Source organism: Miniopterus schreibersii, assembly GCF_964146895.1.
Source record: "Miniopterus schreibersii genome assembly, chromosome: 1".
NCBI lineage: Eukaryota > Metazoa > Chordata > Mammalia > Chiroptera > Miniopteridae > Miniopterus > Miniopterus schreibersii.
In genome coordinates, this window is record NC_138101.1 from 171,301,795 (window position 1) to 171,321,785 (window position 19,991).

The 19,991-nt window shown below is 43.0% G+C and overlaps 1 protein-coding gene across 3 annotated transcripts in view; it reads left to right on the plus strand.

The window, feature by feature from the left end:
• The first annotated feature begins 634 nt into the window (after nucleotides 1-634).
• The window catches only part of DAAM1 (dishevelled associated activator of morphogenesis 1), a 152,645-nt gene continuing 133,288 nt past the window's right edge, over nucleotides 635-19,991 (plus strand). The window contains exon 1 of one of the 3 annotated variants that reach the window (XM_081120013.1): nucleotides 635-769. The gene's annotated coding sequence lies outside the window, so the exon portion shown is untranslated. Of the gene's footprint in view, nucleotides 770-894; nucleotides 915-19,991 lie in introns of those variants that run through there. The other 2 variants (XM_081120014.1, XM_081120016.1) reach the window with 2 other exon arrangements.

A 19,991-nucleotide genomic window follows, 5' to 3' on the forward strand; every position in this document is an offset into this window, starting at 1 on the left:
CCGGCTGAGCTCTTCCCGGCGAACTCCGTTAAACGGGAGAAGGGACGACAGAGAGGTAAACTGTACCGAGTGGTGCCCTCGGGATTTATTTCTCTCCCTCAGAGTGGGCTTCGCCTCGTCCCGGGGGCGCGGGGGATTCCCGGACTGCGTGTGACCCAGAAACCCATGCGTCCCATTAATTAGTTGCTACGCGTAGCGAGGGCAGTGAGAGGCTGAATCTTCTGTTTGCAGCTGGGGCCAGCAGAGCGCGGCGGGTCAGAGCTGCCCGGCCGGTGCACGCCAGCCCCGGAGCATTCGGGGCCCTCAGAGCCCCCACCCGGCGAATGGAGGTCAAGTCAAAGAGCACGACCGCAGGATGCCGCTCCCCCCCCCCCCCTTTCGCCCGCGCTGTCCGCAATTTAGCTTCTGAACGACCACCGCTACCACTGCAAAGCTGGAGGGCGGGGAGGGGGCGGGTCCCTGTGGGGGCGGGACTAGGGGCGGAGCCAAACAGGCGGAGGAACGCGTCGGGAAGTGTAGTTCGACTAACCCCAGTAGCCCAGCTACCCGGGTTCTTCTTGGGAAATTGGGACTACAACTCCCAGGAGTCTGCGGGGCGGACAGGGCAGTCCATGCGCAGTGAGCGCCGCATTGTATCCTATCAGCGGAGGAGAGGGTGATGTCACCTGCGAGTTAGTAACCTACGAGAGGCTGTGAAGGAAACTGTTTAACCGGATCCCATTGTACCCGGAGCGCAGAGCCGCCTCACCAGCATGCAGGGGCTGCTCAGGTAAGGGGGCCGTGCCGCCTCGCTCGCCGCATTCATTCATTAAGTGGCACCGCGCGGTGGCGTGGGGGTGGGCGCCCTTCTCGGGTCCCGCGCTGGTTTCGCCGCGCGCCCTCAGGCTCCCTCTCCGAGGCTCCGCGACCAGTAGGTAAATATTAAACCCGTCCTTCAGGTTGGGTCTGGGTGGGAACAGGACCTAGATAGCTCCCGGCTGCCAAGCTGGATTTGGGAAAATGGCTGCAAGCGCGGCGCAGAGCGAGGCGAGCCCAGAGGAAGGCGCCCCAGAGGATGAGGGTCCCTCCTTCCTTTCTTTGAGAGGCGCTCGGATGCCCAGGGAGCCGGCAGGGTACCAGGTACGCCCGCCCCACTGCAGTCACCGGGAGCCGGGGCGCGGGGGTCGTGGCCTCGCCTGCGGGCTGCGCGCACCGCTGCTGTCGGGAGCTGGTGGCCCGGAGGCTCCGAGGGGGAGAACCCTGAGGCTTGGTGGCCTCGGAGGTGGCGACAGGGAAGGAGGGGCTCCGAGCGGAACCCCCGCCACCCCTGGCATCTTCGCTGACACGAAAGGGATGGGTAACTGTAATTCGGCAAAGTTGTAAGCTGAAGGTTTCGAGAGAGAGGGAGAGGAGGGGAAACCCGCGCCGCGGAGCGAGCGAGGGGTGTCGGCGGCCGCGGCGCGGAGGCTGCGCCGCCTACGGACGGACGCCGGCGCCGCAGAGCGCTCCCGCCCCGCCGCCGTGGAGCGAGCATCTCGGTCCCCCTGCACCGATGGCTCCCTCCACAAAGAGCACCTGAGCTGGGTGAGGCGGCTCCCCGGAGCCCGGGGCGGGAGGTGGCAAAGCCGTGGAGGATGTCGAGTAGTCGAATGACAGGGCTCGCTGCGCGGCCGGAGGGCTCGGCCACCGGCTTTTCCCAGCCTGTGCGGAAAATCCAAGCAGCACTTGTGATCCGCTCGCCTTCCGCCTGGAGACGCGAGCGAGGCCCGAGAACTCCACAGAAGCCCTCTGGATGCCCTTCGCGGTCCCTAGCACCCTAGTTCATTCGCTCGCTCACGCACGGATCAAACCCCGCTAGTGGCCCTGCACTCCGGTTGCTCGCAGCCTGGGGTTGGGGCGCCCCGGACCCAGGAAGAGATGCCAACCTCCCGTTTCCCCCAGCCCCGCCCCCCTCTGCCCCCTGCCCGTCTCCCCCCGCAGGTGAGCCTCGAGAGCGAATGGCACCCACCCGTGACGGGTTCTGCTCTCATCGAACTGGTAGTTTCTTGAGGCCCGAGAGGGACCCAGTGCATTGAAGCGGAGTTTGTCTGCAAGATGAATCCCGTTGCCATGGCGACTCCTGCCGTCGGAATCTTAACCGCTCCGGCCGCCGCCTCGGTTCGAGGTGGCTCTGCGGGCAGCGGGGAGGGAGTGGCCAGGGAGTGTGGTCAGGCGCTCGCCCTGGGCCCCGCTGCCCTCTGCTCACCGGTGCCACAGCCCTGGCGCTCTCTCCATTTTCGCGTCAACAGCTCGGACACAGTTCTTAGCCCCTCTCCCTCTCAGGGTGCCACTACCTCCTCTCTCCACTTCCCTCCCCGGAAATAATTGGAGCTTTCTTCTTAAGGCAGACTCTGAAAATTACAGGGGAAAGATCTCTTTGCCCTTCCAGGCTAGGTGCTTCATTTTCCTAGCACCGTGGATTATTACAGTGTTGCAGGTAGCTTTCCCAAGGAGGGAGCCCTCTGTTCTGCTGGAAGAGAGCTCCCTGGCCGCCAGTAAAGGTCCTCAGTTTGACCTAGGTGCAACTCCCTCGAAGCTTTTAAGGACAAATAATAACTGGAATTGAATTCTGGAAGTCACTGCCATCCCTTGCGGTTCTGTTAAAATCTAAAAGCCTGCCTAGAGGATGCAGGCACTTGAGAGTGAAGCTGGCTGGGATGAGTTCTAGGAAGCCTGCCCTAGGTCCTACTCTGGCTCTGTCATTACTGGCTACCCCACTCTGGGGTTAACCCTTTACCTCTGGGGACCTCGGTCATAAGTGATGTGGACAGAAAGGTACAGAGGGTTTCCTAAAGTTGATTCTGGGTATAAAATCTTGTGACTCTAAGAAGGACTTGGTCATTGTCTTTTATTTTCCTTAAAGAAATCTGACGATGAGAATTTAAACCCAGCTTCTAATCCTGTGGCATTGGGTTAATATCTCTGAGCCTCATTTGTATGGCAAAATAACCTGGCTATTCATGGCAAGCCTTCAAAGTGGACAAGGCAGCCATGTTACTATTTATATTATTTCTAATACTGCTACTGTTATCCCAGTATCTGGACTTCTATTTGTTCTTTTATGTTAGAATTAATTGTTTAGGTTTTGCCATTTTTGAATGCAATTATTTGCAACTTAATTGAAATAAGTGTAATTGACTACACAAATATTTTGTTTCCCTTCTGCTTTCATTTCATACCAAGGTGTATTATCCCAGATATTGCTGTTAAGGGGGGGAAAGTGTGTATCAGTGAGTGTCTATGCATGTGCATTTGTATGCAGGTAAATGTTTGGGAATGCTATGTGCCAGGTAGTTGACATCATCAACTCATTTTAAGTAGGTAGATCCTTCCCCATCAGGAAACAGGATCAGAGGTTATCACTTACTCTTTATTTTTACCCTAGGTTATCACTGACTGAAACAAACATTACCTTTAATTATCTGTTTACTTTCTCCCTATAGTTCTGACATCAATTCCGATATATGGGGGTTTCCCCCACTCTTCAAAGGTCTTCGAGAGCAGGGTCTTTGTCTTGTCTCTCCAGCATTTAAATCAGTGCTTGTCCATGTAGGTACTTAATAAATATTTGTGGAATCAGTATTAAGTAGTAGAGCCATGATTGGAGATCCAAGATCTGTATCCTTTCCACTGATAGTTCTGTCATCAATTATAATATTCCTCATAGCTTTCTGTCAAGCAATTTCATCTCAGCATAAACCAAAACTCCTGTGTAGCATGTGACTTGAAGCATAAAGGCCACTTATATGTTTGAAATAGACATATATTGTAATTATTTGCTTTTGGAATACATTCACCCACATAGACTTTCCTCCCCTATAATTCTTTCTTTTATAAAGATTTATTGATTTTTAGAGAGAGAGAAACACTGATTTTTTTGCTCCATTATTTATGCATCCATTGGTTGATTCTTGTATGTGCCCTGACTGGGAATAGAACACGAAACTTTGGCATATTGTGACAATGCTCTAACCAACTGAGCTACCTGGCCAGGGTCCCCTATAATTCTTAACACAATTCTTATTACCCCAGACCAGACATTTCTAGATTTCTCTCCATTGTATTATCCTTGGCCCAGATAACTTTCTCAGGAGGTGTATGGCTGGAGTACAGGGAGAGAGACCAAGACAAAGATAACTAGAGGTTTTTGCCAGGCCACCAGTGGCTCCTGGGGCACCATTTGGGAAGAAAAGCTAGACAATAGTGCTCTCATCTGGGATGGAGTTGTTCTATAAACAGATCAGTTGTTCTGGGCTGGCTGACCTGATGGAGGAACAGGGTGGGAGCCATTTGTCCAATATTTGTAACATTCTGTTACCATCTGGTAAGTCGGGTTCTTTGGATTTTCAGAAGTATAAATTAGTGAGGAGGTGTGATAGTGAAGAGGGTGTGGTGGGTCATGCCCTTGGGTGGTGCCCACAGGAGCTCAGTGAATAGATGCCAAGGAATTTGAATCCTGGCTTTCTTGCTTTGTGGACACGCTCTGGGAGTTAAGAATGTGTGTGTTGTGTCTGTGTGGTTTTATTTGAGCTACTTTGTTTAGAAAGCTGCTTTTTTTTGTTGGTAGTATGGTCATTAGAAGAAATAAGGTATTTACCAACAAAATATAGTTAAGATTGAGAGTGTTACATTTTGTAAATATTTGGAGGATCGTATAAAGAGTGGCTTTGGCTTGAGAATCTTGAGTTCTGTGAAATCCCTTAAAAAGTCACAGCTGGTGGATCAGGGGAAGCAAGCTCTTCCAACAAAGCTTGGTACCACTGAGAACCTTAGGTGTTTGGTTCAGGAAATAATCACAGAGCTTGTAACTTCTGTGGGGCCCTCCCTGGCTTCATGTCATGTTCCTGGTATTTCCAAGTGTTCAAGTCTGTCCTTCAGATTGCAGGAAACAGAGCAGTTTTGTCAAGTTACGTTAGCCACCTTGTTTAATCTCTAGAGGGGGCACCAGAGTGAAAATTTTCTATTTTGTTTGTGACTTTTCTTTGAATAAGGAGTGTGCACTACTGTCACTTATTTTGGCATTACAATTTCTAACTTGGTAATGAAGGAAAACTTCTAAATGAATATATATTTTAAACACTCGTAGCGTCAGTTCTTAGTAGTTTTCCCAAGAACTCAGTTTAGAGGCAACTGATAGCACAGGTAACATTTAAGAAATAGGTAAGGAGGGCAATGTCTGTATGTTGGTAGGGCAGGGTGGGGCAGGCCGGGGCTGTGGATGCTTCTCTTTTTATTTTTATTTATGTATTTATTTTATTAAATTTATTGGGGTGACATGGTCAGTAGGGCCATATAGGTTTCAAGTGTACGTTTCTATGATACATGATTTGTACATTGCATTGTGTGCCCACCACCCAAAGTCAAGTCATCTTCCGTCACCATATATTTGGCCTGTTACCCTTCTCTTGCTACCATCACTTAGCAAGTGTACTGTCTTTTTATATAGATTGTGCTTAGAGTGGCTGAGAGCTGTGGGTAGAGAATGGAATTGAAGATGGATCTTTGTCCCCCCACCTCACCCCACCCAGCTTCCTTCAAGCCACCACTTAGTACCCCCACTGAAAGAGGGACAGATAAAGATGAGATGCAAGTTGATTTTGGTGACCTACATTCCACTCTAGCAGACTATTTCTTCAGGGAGAAAAGTGTTTTCCTTTTTATTTTCTGGCATCCTTTCCACTGTTCCATGAACAGAGAACTAAGCATTTCAGAGTGAGTTTGCATAATACACGTGTCTAAAAATGGGTTAAATGGGAAATCCTAGGAGCACAGCAACAAGCCTACTAAGCCTCCTTCTCTCATTTAACTGAGATTACCAAATACACCCTCAGCAGCTTTGGTGGGCTTATTTTCCTTGCTGATGATTAAGCACTCCTGTTTTTTCCTATGTCTGTGAACTTCTGTGGTAATGGCCCCCCCCAACTGGAATGTGCACTCTTCTGAGTATCTAAATTCTCCTTGTGCTTTCAGATCCAGCTGGAGTGTCACAGCTTCCAGGAAGCCTTCCCTGCCTGTCTTTCAGCTTTCACCACCCACTTCTGCTTCCTCTTTAGAGCCCTTAGCCTGACTATACAACATAATACTTACAGCTAATGTGATAGTAGTAGTCAGGGTATGTGAGGTGTTTACCTTGTGCCAAGCCCTTCCTACTATTTTACGTGAGCTTAACCATTGCCTCTTCACAACAACTGTACCAAGGAGGTACTATTGTGACCATTTTATAGGTGAGGAAACAGGCATGAAGCAGTTAAGGAACTTGCCTAGCTCAGGTCACACAGCTGTTATAAGTAGCAGGCCAGGTTGAGGAACCAGGCAGTCTAGTTCTTCACACCCTACACTCTTGTCTTGCCTTTAGTTTTCCTATATATTGTATTCTTTTCTCTCCATCAAGTTGGAGGAACCACAACTTCCTTTGCATCTCTTAATTCTGATATAGTGCTAGTTCAGTAAATGCTGAGTTGATTGAGGGTAAAAATGCTTTTACACTTAATAGTGTCATATAGTCTGATTTTCTGGAGCAGAAAATGTTGCATGAAATTAAAAATGGTGCACTTGCTTATTTGAGTGATAAAACTGTTGAACTCCCTTCTGTTTGCTATGTGAATGATAGGCAAACTATTTGAAAAAGGAAATGCTCTTATATTCCAAATCTATTTGGAGCCTGTCCAGCCTCAGACCCTCTTTATGACCTGAGATAACTTTTCAGTAGGCTGAATCCCTTATCTGAAGAAAGCCCTTCTTATCCAGAACAGACCCACAGAGCCTGCCTGGAGAGTTAAGACTTCCACAACTTCTTAGCTTCCCTCTTCCCTGTTGTCTTTTAACATAAATTGTAAAAGCTTCTTTGAAAAGAAAATAATGAAAACTCAAGCAGTAGTCAAACATGTAATCTAATATTGGGTAGTCTTAGATAGTAAACAGCTCTTTTTCCCCCACCTCAGAAGAAAGACTTTTATTTATTTTTACAGTGGAGCAAATTTGGTGCCAAATATACAATTGTAATTCTTTTAAACCATAGTCACCATTGTGAATTACATGTGGAAAACTGGGGAAGCAAGTTCAATTTCCAATGCAGTCAGTGAGATTTCCTGACTTACAATAGATCTTTTCCTTTTGGCTTAAAACTGGATATTGTGCCACTTTGACAATTATTAATGAAGACAATTCACTAAAACATGAGCTGTGTCATTTGGGGAAATAATAGGAAAATTATGCCCTAGTAGCATATTGCAAGGGAATGAAAATAAAAACAAAAGACTTGTTAGTCATTAGGCTACTCAAACGTAATATTCATTCACCAGACATTGATTTCAGAAGCTTTTTGTTTTTTCATTCATCTTGTTACACTTCCTAAGTGTGTCATTCACCTTTAGTGACAACCTGAGCTCATTCTGTTCTATATATTGCATCAGGATTGGAGCTGAAGGTTACTTGTGCCTCTGCCAGGCACGTAATTAGGGTTACCCATTAAGTGTGTCTCTGTCGTTTTTCACTTCTTAAAAAAAAAGTTTGTGAGACTGGCAAATGTTGCCCATCTGATGGACTTTCTGAATTTAGACTTCCAAAAGTAGATAGCCCAGATCTGAGCATTGGGCATTGTCTGGGCAATACAGATGTCCATCTTTTGTTTTTGAGATGGGTTCTTATTTTCTGGCTTGTTGGCTAAGCTCAGTTTGTTAGTGACGTACAAACCAGGTCAAGGGCATGGGGTTAGTTTGACTTGTTTTGGAGCCACAAACTGCACCTGTAATCCTAGTCACCTTTTTTTTCAAACTCCTCATGCTTTTGGCTACAAAAGAGAGTGGACAGTACACTGTGCATATATCAGTGCTTCGCCATCACCACTAGGGGCAAAAGATGGTGCCATATTATAAAATGAACTGATGGAAGGGGGTGTCTTAGTTTTTTCAGACCCCATGAGTTAGAGGCAAAGCTTTGCTGGCAGTTTGCCAAGGAACTATATGCTTCTGACAGGTATCTGCCTGTGAAAAGTGGGTCAGGACTGGGGAACGCTTCCTAAAACTTTGTCAAAGCCCTGCAAGCCGGGGTCTTTTCCCTTTCTTGGGGGTGTGACTGAAGTCATTAGTGTGAGTTTTGGTGCCACTTCTGGGCTTCACTGTTCTTCATAAGCTTCTACAGATAATGCACCCTAGAAGCAGAGTGAGGGATGGTAGTCACCATCATTCACCGAGTGGGTCACGTTGTTCATATGTGTCTAGGCATAAATTTGTATTTGTTTCATAGAGATTTGGTAAAACCAAGCAGTGACATATCTAAACACGAGTTGAGTTAGAACCTGCAGTTCTGTGACAGGGCTAGATCTGGGGCCCTCCTAAATCCTGACAATTTATCACAAAACTTATTGTAAAAAGTTAAAGAAAATGGAATGGGCAAATTTAACCATCTGAAGGACCTTTTTGCGCTCTCTACTTTATTCTTGATAGTTGGTGAAATGGTGGATACAGAAAATGTCCTGTTGTTCTATCCAAGGTAAATCCTTAGGATTTTGTTTAAATGCATTTACAGTTACCCCACAGTAGTAGTTATTTGATTTAGGATAATGGTGACAAAAGAAACAACAATAACATTTGTTTGTTTGCCATTCTGTTTGTGTGTGGTGATGGAGATCGCATTAGAGGTAGTGCCCACCCAACCCCAGCTCTCAATGATAATTCAAACTAAGAGTCAGGATGTGGAATGAATTGTGCTGAAGTTGAAGCTCATGGCTGAGATTGCACAAGGTTTTCAGATGGTTAAATGAATGGCCTGTTATTATATTTTTGTGTTTTTAAAATCAAGAATAGAGATTGGATTGGACTGGAAAACCTCTGTGACCCATGTGGAACTTGACAATCTGTGAGTAGGTGATACTTCCAACTATAGAAGTCCTTGCCTATGACATTTTCTGTTAGAGATTAATTTAAAATTTAAAAAATATATGTTATTTTTAGTTTGACCCAGTATTCTGAGGCTATGACTGAGGCCTCCTTTCTTCCATACTCCACTGTTTCCTACTACACTCCTTGGACTGTAATTTGAGTCCGGAGGACCAGTAAACGGCTTCCTTGCCAGTCTGCTCTCTCAGCCTCCCTGTGGGCAGAGGGAGACTGCTGTCCCCAGGCTGCCGGTTTCCATATAAGGGGAGCCACAGTCTCTTACCTTACAAAGAAACACATCTTTCCCCTGAACCTCCTAATTTAGGATGGGGAGCCATGTGGCAGCCGAGAGGGGAAGGTTTGCATTTTAATTCTCCAGCGCTCAGATTGTTTTTTTGATGGAACAAGTTCGGGGAAGAAAGGTGGACGGGAGGACAGAGGGAGTTACTGGGTTTCACTTATCTTATCATTTGTTTCCCTCTGGATTGCCTTTGTTTATACTGTTTCTTCAGGCCAGGAATTCCTCCAGCAGAAAGCATGCATACACGTGGGGATATTCAGATGGCGCTTCCTTCTTGTGTTCCTGCTGACTCGGCTTTCCTCTCTGCAGCCTGATCTGAAGGGAGGGCTGGAGATATTTAACCTGCTTTGAATTTTTCCATTATGTGGAGAAGAGATCTTAAAACAGTGACTTGGGGCAAACGTGTTAATGACTTCTCTGATGAGAAAGAGGATGATGCTGAGTGGGTTTAGTTTAAGTTTAACATATAACTTATTTATGTTGGTAGATAGTTTAGTCACGAATGTTTGACACCTTGAATGAAATTCCTTTGCCTTAGGTTGCTGCTTTGCAATTGCACAGGGGAAAAGAAACACCAATAGGTGATTAAAAATTTTTTTTGTTAATCCTTACCCAAGGATATTTTCCCCCGTTGCTTTTAGAGAGAAGGGAGGGGGAGAGAGAGAGAGAGAGAGAGAGAGAGAGAGAGAGGGAGGGAGGGAGGGTGGGAGGGAGGGAGGGAGAGAGAGAGAGAGAGAGAGAGGGAGAGAGAGGGAGGGAGGGTGGGAGGGAGGGAGAGAGAGAGAGAGAAACATCAATGTGAGAGAGACACATTGATTGGTTGCCTCCTGCACATGCCCTGACCGTGCCCTTGACCGGGGCCTGGGGATTGAGCCTGCAACCGAGATATGTGCCCTTGACTGGGAAGTGAACCCGAGACCCTTCAGTGTGTGGGCCGACTCTCTAACCACTGAGCCACACCAGCCAGGGCAACACCAGGTGATTTTAGATTCAGATTTGGGTAATCTTTTTTATTTATTTAAGATTTTTAATTGAGTTTTAGAGAGAGAGGAAGGTAGAGGGAGAGAGAGAAAAACATCTACGTGAGAGTTGAACATCAGTCAGCTGCCTCCTGCAGGCCCCCTACTGGGGACTGAGCCCACAACCCTGCACGTGCCCTGACCCAGAATCAAACCTGCAACCCTTTGGTGCTTGGGATGATGCCCAACCAACTGAGCCACACCGGCCAGGACAGATTTGGGTAATCTTGGCAATTCTTTTAGACATCCTTGGGCCTCATTCCTCATCTGTGAAACAAGATGAAAATTCTAAAATTTTATGAGAAAGTTATCATTTTAAAATGACCTCACTTATGTGGCATTGTGTAACATTGGGTTTCCTAGAATGGAGATCATTGGCCATTGCCCTTAGCACCTGAGACCCTGTCCTTGGGTTGAGCTAAACCCTCAATACTGGGTTTGTAGTCTGTTCTCCTTAACTGAACAGCTTCTAGTCACCTTCTCCTCTGTCAGCTCTCAGAAAGGTTCATGTGATAAGGCTACGCAGTGTCTTTGAGTGGTCATCTAGTTCTGTTTAAAGTGATAATTCTCTTTAACCAGAGTTTGACCACCAGTGGTACCCAGGATGGATGTAGCCAGCTGTCATGTTTTGTTTGGCCAGCACAGTGTTATTCTTCAAAATGGAATGATTTTAGTGAGCATTTATATTCTGGTTTGTCGTACACCTCACCCCACCGTAGTGGCTCAGACACAGCCACTTTGTTTATGTGATATTTCTTTAGCAACTTGGCCCTTGAAGGCATTTGAGTTTGTGATCCGCATTTTAAACTACAGCCCAGCCGGGCGTGGCTCAGTGGTTGAGTGTCGACCTAGGATCCAGGAGGTGGAGGATTGATTCACAGTCAGGGCACATGCCCAGGTTGCGGGCTCGATCCTCAGTCGGGGGCCCACAGGAGCAGCCGGTCAATGCCGACTCTCATCATTGATGTTTCTATGTATCTCTCTCTCTTCCTCTCTTTGAAATCAATAAAGATATATTTTTAAAAAATAAATAAACTACATTAAATTGTGATGAGAGTATCTTCAAAATTTATCCAGCAGTGGGCTAGGAAATGGCCCAACCCAGGATCTCTCAACCTCAGCACTATTAGCATTTTAGACTGGATAATTCTTTGTTGTGTGGGGCTATGATGTACACTATAAGATGTTTAGCAGCATCCTTGGTCTCTACCCACTAGATGCCATTAGCAGTTTCTCCCCCAGTTGTAACAACCAAAAATGTCTCTAGACATTGCCCAATGTCCCCCAGGGGGCCAAATCAGCCTCAGTTGAGAGCCAGTTAACAGATTTGGAATGGCCTGAGAACTTTAAACATTGGACCCGGCTTGGATATTTAGAGATAAATTGGAATTCATCTGGGAAACCCGAGCTACCCTGCTGTTTTTATTTATTTGGGCAGTTGGTTAGAGCAAAGTAAAGGTCAGTGGATTAGGCCCTTTGGGGTCACTTCTCCATTCTTCCATGACCACTGCCTGGGAGGCCAGCCACATTTTAAGGACATGTCCTTGGTCACAACAGGGGACTCTGTGAGACACTGATGCTGGGTCAGGGCAAGCCCACCAGAGCTAGTGGGTAAACAACTTTGAAGCCCATGGCCTATGTTGGTAGATCAGTAATGGTATCTGTTGGGTGAGGAAGATGAAGCTTTGGGGAAAGAAAAGGTCATCTCTGTCATTACTGCCAAAGGCCAAAATGCTTTAAAAAAAAGAAAAGAAAAAAGAGCCTCTAATCAGCCTGTGGGAAGAGCTCTGAAAAGGATTAGCAGTGACATTCCATTTTTTTCTCACCCTTAAACAAGAATGTCTTTAAAACTTGACTCTAAAACTTGAGCTTTGGCAACACTCAAACTTGCCTTGCCTCTCAGAAAAACATTGATAAGATTTTCAGTGTACAAAGGGAGAATGTTGTCAAGTTTCAGTTAACCAATGGAAAGAGTATGCTTGGGGAAGCACAGTTTCAGTTAAAAGGTAAAAACCAGAGTCCCTTCTCAGAGGCAGAGGTATGTCTTTTGAAAGGATCCCTACCTCTTCCCAAGGGCTGTGCTGTGTGTTGGTTCTGCACCTTGAATGTACATCAGAATTTTTTTTATTTTTTATCTTCACCCCAGGATATTTTTTCCATGCTTTTTAGAGAGAGCAGAAGGGGGAGAGAGAAACATCAATGTGAGAGAGACACATCGTTGCCTCCTGCACGTGCCCCAACCGGGATTTGGGATTTGGGATTTGGGATCTGGGATGAAGCCTACATCCAAGGTACGTGCCCTTGGCCAGAGCCCAACCCGGGGCCCTTCAGTCCACTGGCCAGCGCTCTAACCACTGAGCCAAGCCGGCCAGGGCAGCATCAGAATTCTTCATGGCAGAAATTAGGAAGAGATGCCTAGGGGTTTTGATTCAGTAGATTTGGGGTTTGGGCCCCACCTCCTGGATACTTCAAGCTCCCCAGGTAATTGTGATATTTAGCCAGGACTGAAGACTAGAGGGAAGAGCAAACGATCGATTTTGCATTTGGCAAGTGTGGTTATAGTTGCAGATGTGTGCTGGGCCAGATGGCTGGCTGGTTAAATTTTTTATTTTTAAAACTTTTGCATCCATTTTGGCTTGAATGTTTTGTTTTTTTGTTTTTCACTTTTCTAGAAGTTAGAATTTGTGAAAAGGATCGCTCTTTTGCACGTGGTATAGCATGCGCTATCTGATACATGGAACCTAATGCTTCTAATAATCTTGAACCTGTATTATTTTTTGGCAGACTTGTCAGGATGCTTCTCTGAGAGGATTCAGTTTGCATATTAACCTATTGTTCAAAAGATAAGGAAACAGAAACCACCCTATCACAAATGGCCAACACCTAGAGTGCCCTTGAGATAAAGGAGGTGGGAGAGTAGTAGTAAATGCTCTTAGTATTAGCTTCTGGTCTAGAAAAATCTACATCCTAAGAAGGATCTAAACATTTCACAGCTAAGTTTAACTTAGGGAGTTTCCCATCAGACTTTTCTCTCTGGCTTCATAAACGTGGGGTAGATTTTTTTTCCTGCAAGTTTCCTTCTTTAGCCTATGCCATGTGCCACCGTGGAGGAGTACAGAGTCCCAGAGTTATAACTACCAAAGGTGGGAAATGAATGAAATGGCTCCTTTCACTCAGATATTGCTTAGAATTTCAGATCCAGATTTCTGTCAAGGATAGCAGAGGCAAGAGAATAACTGAGTTTCAGGGCACAATATTATACTGGGCATTTTATGGACCTTCTCATAAAACATTTTAAAACATCATTCATTCATTTTAGAATGTAAAAATATGTTTAAATGTTGTGTGTAAACATTTCAGAATGCTGTTTTAAATCCCAGATTTTTTCCTTTGGAATATAGAACTCTTGTTTTACTTAAATAAAACTCAGGTCGTTCTCTGCTGTCAGCTTCTAAAACAAACCAGTTACGTTGTGCAGTAGGTGAAGAGTCTCCCCAATGAAAGATTCGTTGCTTTCACTGGCAAGTAGTTTCACGTTTTGCTTATTTGGATCATGTTGGTGTTTTCAAAGATATGTTCACAGCATTAGTTATAGGATGCAATACTCTACAATCCCAAATGACAGTTTTTCCAATGCAGTAGAACCTCAGTTCTCAAACTTAATTCATGTTGGAAGGAGGCTGTTCGAGAAGCAATTTGTTCGAAAATGGAATCATTTTTTTCCCCATTAGAAATAATGAAAATTTAATTAATTTGTTCCAGACCCCCAGTGATTCCGTTTTAACCTTTCTTATATACAATTTTTGTCTAATGTACTTTTAATCTATAAACAAACAGTTCTTTTCTTAAATTTATTGAACCACCCCCTGCTAGCCTTAAAGGAATCACTTTCAGCACTTGCTCCAGGGGTGTCTTCAGGTCAGCGTGCAGCATCTTTGCTTGTTCGTATATCACTGCCTCCAAAATGCTGTCACTGGCTAACTGCTTTTTGTTTATCCAAATCAAATACAGTTTTTCTACCTCCTCAATTGTCTGTGATCATTGCTTCTTTCACACCCTTAGCAACATTAGCACTCTTGATGGCCTCTTTATGTTTTAAAACTGTGCTCATCATTGATCTCGCCAGCAACAAAAGCATTCCCTCCTTTGTTGCCTGACAGCTTTTTGTCTGCTGAGGTAGCAGCAGGAAAGGGTTGGCAGGTGGAATAACAAAGTTTGGTTCCACAACCGAGACTTTTTTTCTGTGGACAGCTTGGTGGAGAACCGGATTGTTCGAGATGGGAAACGAGATTGGACTGTATTTGTTATGCCTACAGATCAAGTCTTCTGCCCTCAGTTCCTTTCTTCCCTACATGCTGATTTTGAGTCTCAGATGGCCAGCGTTGTGCTGGAGAAAATGTGTTAGCATGACATGGTATTAAGGAAAGAATGACAGTTAAAAACAATGACAGAATACAGGATTTCTTTATAGGGTAATGAAAATGTCCTCAAATTAGTGGTAATGGTTACACAGGTTGTAGATATATGTTTGTCCCCCCTTATCCACAGGGGATATGTTTCAAGTCCCCCAGAGGATGCCTGAAACCATAGGGAGACCAAACCCTAGACATACTACGTTTTTTCCTATACATGCATACTTATGATAAAGTTTATTTTATAAATTGGGCACAGTAAGAGATTAACAACAATAACTAGTAATAAAATAGAATAATTATAAAAATATACTGTAATAAAAGGTATGTGAATGTGGTCTCTCTCTCAAAATATCTTACTGTACTGTATTCACCTTGTGATGATATGAGATGATAAAATGCCTGGTGATAAGATGAAGTGAAGTGAATGACGAGGCATTGTGATGTAGCCTGTGATGCTACCGTTGACCTTCTGACGATCTTTCAGAAGGAGGAGCGTCTTCTTTGTGTGATCCTGGATCATCTGAGCCATGTTGATGGTTGAATGTCAGGAGCAGATGATGTCAGTGGTTGGGGAAATTTATTATTTTCTGACCATGGTTGACTGCCAGTAACTGAAACCACAGAAAGTGAAACACAAATTCTAGGGGGGTGGGGGGGGAGCACACACACACTACTATACTAACTGTACATTTTAAATGGATGAAGTTTATAGTGTGTGAATTATGCCTCAATAAAGCTGTTATTTCAAAAAAGGAATCAGACTAAGTTAAACTTTAGAAGCATAATTTTAGACCTTAGGGATAATATCTATGACTTACTTTTCCATTTCTTTTCCTCATGTATATCTCAAATTTTTCTCAAAATAAATAGATGTACAAAGATGGACAAAAAATAGTTGTGATAATTCTTTAATATCTATGGGCCACTTGAGACATAGGAAACTGTCTAAAGAAATTTTTATTGTGGTGGAATCTGGCTTATATTTTTCTTATACCTCCTACTTGTGAGCTAGGGTAGGCATTCAAGGAGAGAAAGCTCTGCACTATTTTGTACCTGCTGTGATGGTAGGCTAGGGTTTGGGTGGTACATTTGGCTTAGTCATACTTTGCTTTAAACTTGTTCCATTTGATTATTTTGCAGGATTTTTCTGCTGTATAAACCTTTACACTGTAAAAAGCACTCAACTATGTAATCTTGCCTGTAAAGCTAACTGTGTGTGTTGGAAAAGAAATATTTCACTTATAAGGGATTATGTAGCTCAAGGTTTCTCAAATTTGGATTCATGATCCTTTGAGAAACACTGCATAAAAAGTTAAATGGCTTGATGTTTAGGTACTCACTTGGTGCCAGTGGGATCATAAACTCATGTGCAGAGATGGTAGACTTTGAGGTACTATGGTTCTATTCAGGTATAAGATGCTTATCCAGGTATATTAGTTTTATTATTGCGTAACGAATTGCCACAAATTTAGCGGCTTAAAATTCCACCAGGTCAGAAGTCTGGGCATGTTTTGGCTAGGTTCTCTGCTCAGGGTCTCACCAAGCTAAAACCTACTTGTCAGCCAAGGCTGCAGTTCTCATCTGGGGTGCGGGGGATTCTTCCAAGCTCACTGGATGTTGGCAGAATTTATTTCCTTTTGGCTATAGGAGTGAGGATTGCTACCTGTTAGCCAGAGACAGCTTTTAGCTCCTAGAGGCCACCCACATTCCATGCGGCCCACTTTGGCAGTTCACACATGCATGTTTGCTTTCTCCCAGACTGGCTGGAGCACACACTTCTCTGACTTTCTCTTCTTCAGTCAGCCGGGGAAACTGCTCTGTTTAAGGCCCCACCTAAGTAGGACTGGCCGACCCAGGCCATCTCCCTTTGACCACATAATATAACGTAATCATGAGAGTGATATCATATTCACAGGTTCTATTCAAAGTTCGGCCTATCATACCAGATAACAGAAATTATTCTAATAGACTGATGTTTATTAAGATGAAAATCCAAAATCGAATGACACCTCACAAACGTGACCCCCTCCAGTCTTCCTAAAATGGCTCCCCCTTAGACTTACTGCTTTCCATCCCAACTTTTCTTGTTTTGAGTAGAGTGAACATGAAGATTTTTAAAAAAGTTTTATTATTTAAAATTTCCTACACACACATATGTGTAGAATTACTAATATAGCTAATATGAGAATCCTCCATATACTCACAGCTTCACCAATTGTCAATTCATGACTAATCTTTCATTTCTACCACCAACTACTTTTCATCAACTCTGGGATTATTTTATAGCATATTTCAGACATCTTATAATTTCCTCTGTAAATATTTTAGTATTTATGTCCAAAAAAATTAGGACTCTCTTTAAAAGCAAGGTTAAAATACCACTGTCATACCTATAATAATTTTTATATTATTTCTTTAAAATTACTGAACATCTCATCAGTTTTCAAATTTACCCTTCACTTTTTTAAAAGTTTGTTCAGCTCAGGATTTCAATAAGGTTCACGTGTTACAGTTTTTGATATATTTCTTAAGCCTCTCTAAATCCATGCAGTATTTTTCCTTGCAAATTACTTATGAAGATAACCCTATTTGTCTTATAGAATTTCTCACAGTCTGGACTTTGTGGTACAAATCTCTGTTTCCTGTAAATTAGTTAAGATGAAAATAATTAATGCCATGATCACTAGAGATAGAAAAGCTTATTTGGTAAATAGAATGTATAGATATAATTTACTAAATTCTTTTGTGTATAGATAATTAGAAAAACATTTGGGAGCAGAGCAAAGTATGTTGGGTTTTTCAGATAACTGTTATTGAGAGCAGTCTAAGTGTTACATACTTACAGTGCATGAATTAGTGCAGTTTAAATTCTTATAGAAAATATACAACATACAGATTCATTACATGACACTTGGATTGGTTTAGTTCTTTGGCCTAAGTGTTTTTGTTAAATCAAGTTTTAGCTTCCATAAAAGGGGAAAAATTCTTGAGGAAGGTGTTTCAGTTTTGAGTCTTGGAAAATAGCCATATTTAAAAATTTTGAACATTATGAAATAATTACTTTTTTATAATAGGGCTTTGCTAGTTATTTCATATCTCTAGACTTTCCAAAGGCATGCCCTTTGTCCTCAAAGAACATGATGAATATTTTAAATCTTCCTGTTGGAATATTCTATTTAAAAAAATGCAGTGCTTAATTTAAGAGAAAGTTTTGTATGTCTGCCATTGAAAGAAATTCGAGGAGGTTATCTACTTTAAATTTTGTTTTGGAGGAAAAATAGCATTGGGTTGAAATAAGTAAAATCTTATATAGAGCATAATAGCTTAGAATATGGGGTACAGACCCTTTTCTTTAAAGGGCCAGATAGTAAATATTTTAGGCTGCGTGGGCCATACTGTCCCTGTCAACTATGAATTCTTCCATTGTGGTAAGAAAAGCAGCCACAGACAATATGGAAACATGGGTGTGGCAAGTTGGGAAGAACTGACATCTTGACAATATTGCCTTCTTATCCATGAACATGAAATCTCTCTCCATTTATTTAGTTCTTTGATTTTGTTCATCAGAGTTATGTAGTTTTCCTTATATAAATATTGACCTAGTTTAAAAAAAAACCTCAAAGATAATACCTGGAGGACCTGCTCGACCACAAATAGCACTACCTTGAAAAGATACTCAGTAATCTCTTTTGCCCATATCTAAATCTTGGGTTTTTCCTTAAAAGTACTCCATTCTCTGACAAATGTCCTGCCTAGCGTGGGGAACGTATAAGGCTATTCTGAAACTATTAACTCAGAAACTTATTTTATTTGGTTGTAAAAATTAATATAACGCTGGCTGGTGTGGCTCAGTTGGTTGGGCGTCTTCTCATGCACCAACGGGTTGCCGGTTCAATTCCCAGTCAGGGCACATGCCTGGCTTTCAGCTTGATCCCTGGCAGAGGACATGAGGGACGCAGCTGGTTGATGTTTTGCTTTCACATCGATGTTTCTCTCCCTTAACCTCTCTCTCTCAAAATCAATTTTTTAAAAATCTAAAAAAATAAATTAATATAGGTTACTATATGAAAAAAGTAGGAAAGTATAAGGAAATAGAGAAAAATCTCACAAAGGAGGCAAATGTTAATATGGGAAAATGTCTTTATGAAGTTTAAAAGTATTTTAAATTTTATATATATATATGTATATATATATATATATATATATATATATTTTGTTGTTGTTATTTTTCAACCCTCACCCAAGGATATTCTTGTGGGGGAGGGAGGGAGGTTGAGGGGAGAAAGGGAAAGGAAAAGATCGATGTTATAGAGAAACATCAGTTCGTTGTCTTCCATACATACCCTTATGGGGGGAGGGATCTGCAACCTAGATATTTGCCCGTACCCGGAATCGAACCCACAATCTTTTGGTGTAGTGGACAATTTATTGTTTGATTTTAGAGACAGAGGAAGGGATGGAGGGAGGGAGAGATTTGTTGTTCCACTTATTTATGCATTCATTGGTTGATTCTTAATATGTGCCCTGACCAGGGATCGAACCTACAACCTTGGCTTATTGGAACTATGCTCTAACCAACTGAGCTACCAGCCAGGGCCAAAAAATATTTTAAATTATATCTTATCTGCACTCTTTTGCATCTTTCTCCCAGCCAAATGTTGCTATAGCATTTTTCAACTTATTAAAACTTTTTTTTATTGTGATAAAAAACACATATCATAAAGTTTGCCACCTTAACCATTTTCAAGTATACAGTTCAATAGTATTAAGTATATTTACATTGCTGTAAAACACATCTCCAGAACCTTTTCATCTTGCAGAACTGAAACTCTATACCAATTCTCCCTTTCTCTCTCCCCCATTCCCTGGTAACCACCATTCTGTTGTTTTTATGAATTTGACTACTTGAGAGACCTTATATAAGTGGAGTCATACAGTATTTGTGCTTTGGTGACTGGCTTATTTCACTTAGCATAAGGTCCTCAATGTTCATCAATTTTTGTAGCATGTAAAAGGAAGGCCTTTTTAAGGCTACATAGTATTTTGCTGCATGTATATACAACATTGTGTTTATCCATTCACTCACTGATGGACATTTGGTTGCTTCCACCTCTTGGCTCTTGGCTGTGACCGTGGATGTGCAAGTACCTCTTTGAGATTGTGCTTTCCATTTTTTTGGATATATACTCAGAGGTGGGGATATATCTAGAGCTGGATCATATGGTAGTTCTATTTTTAATATTTTGAGAAACTGCTATACTATTTTCCATAGCAGCTGTACCATTTTACATTCCCACTAATAAAGTACACATCCTCACCAACATTTGTTATTTTCTGGGTGTTTTTAAGAAATTTTTTTATA